The sequence below is a fragment of the Blennius ocellaris genome, assembly GCF_963422515.1.
Source record: "Blennius ocellaris genome assembly, chromosome: 11".
Taxonomy (NCBI): Eukaryota; Metazoa; Chordata; class Actinopteri; order Blenniiformes; family Blenniidae; genus Blennius; species Blennius ocellaris.
Genome location: NC_137660.1, coordinates 26,706,476 through 26,708,062, shown reverse-complemented (window position 1 = coordinate 26,708,062; position 1,587 = coordinate 26,706,476).

Here is a 1,587-nt window from a genome sequence, read left to right as displayed (position 1 = left end):
GACTGGACTGATTGAATCAGAAAATATCACTTTTTAAATGTGGAATTTTCCATCAATATGATGCCTTTAGATAATCCAATAATTGTGTTAGATGGTCGACATGTACAGTTAATACTTTATGTACCAACATAAATTGGACTTTACTCCTCGATCGCTTTGGAAATTTTATTGGAATTTCATCTCCTCAGGACCATTTTCTAGTTGTTTTCATACTCAGTATTATAGGATTTGTCAAGGACAGCAATAATAACGTTCTCGCCGCGCAATGCAATTTCATCCCAAGAATCCAATATTCAACTTTTAGCAGTCTGTTGCCGTGTTTCTGGTCATTCTGCCGGGGAGACCGAGGACTGCCGTAACATTTTTTTTACACTTTTGTCAATATGTCAGACCTCTATCAAACTCATGCTTTCAAAATGTGATACTTGTCACGTGTGCCTGCTGTTAAATGCTGAGCTGTTATCACTTAGACTCAAACATAAAATGCACGGTTTAGTCTCAAACACAAAATTACAATCAAGTGAGAGGCATTACCTCAAAACATAAAACATGCAGAGCAGTTTTCCAGGATGCTATCAGAAAGCCCTTGAACTGAAATACTGGGTCTGTATGTAAAATAACAACCAAGATAGAATAAAATATATGCTTTATTTGTCATTATATAAGTAACATAATGAAATTGCAGGTGTCGCTGCCTTTGGCATCAAATACATACAAAGTTTGCAAAATACACTTAAAGTTGATGTAACTTGTATTATAAAAAAAAAAAAATGGAAATGTTAAAAGGGTAGTGATTAAACACGGAGACACGTTTTAAAATTCTTGTGAGGATTTTAGAAAGTGGCATTGAGATTAAAAACTCCAGTGTTCAAGTCAACTGTTATTCAAGATTAAGCAGAAACGTTGGATTTCATCAATATCGTGCTTTACCTTGTTAAACACACCTGCTTTCCACTGGAATCACACCTGCGATCTTCTGATTGAGTGACGACCTTTCTGCCAACCAATCACCGCCGTGCCTTAAGTGTGTGTGGCGTCAAACTGGATCACATACCGGAGGATGCATAAAATAAAAGAGGGGGTGTAAGAATGGATGGATGTTAAGAGGTTTGCAGACTCTTTTTTGGTCCCACTTACCCCAGACCTTTTGTGAGCTGAAACCACACTCACTTTATGAATAATAGTTAAAACACCGCCGTGAGAAAGAATAAGGAAACCGAATAAACTTGACATTATAGGCGAAATGAAATGCACCACTCTCTTACCTCAACGTGACGTGTTTCTCTCCCAGGAGGCTCGGGAATGGATCAGGTGAGTTGTGACTTGTATTAATTGGCTCGTTTCTCATTAGCTTCCCTCAGTGTTATTGAGTGCACAGCATTGATTACTTCGCAAAGACAGATGGGGGCGCCAAAGTTTCTCCACTGTGGCATAGCTTCCTCTTGACCGTGGCCTCAAAATTAGCAGTGATGGAGGATGTCTGTTGACAATACTGCTTTGCTGGGGATATTTGGCAGATGGATTGCGAGTGGGATAAAGAAGAAGTGGGGGGGTTTACAGGATCCGTTCAACAGCACTCATGCTCAC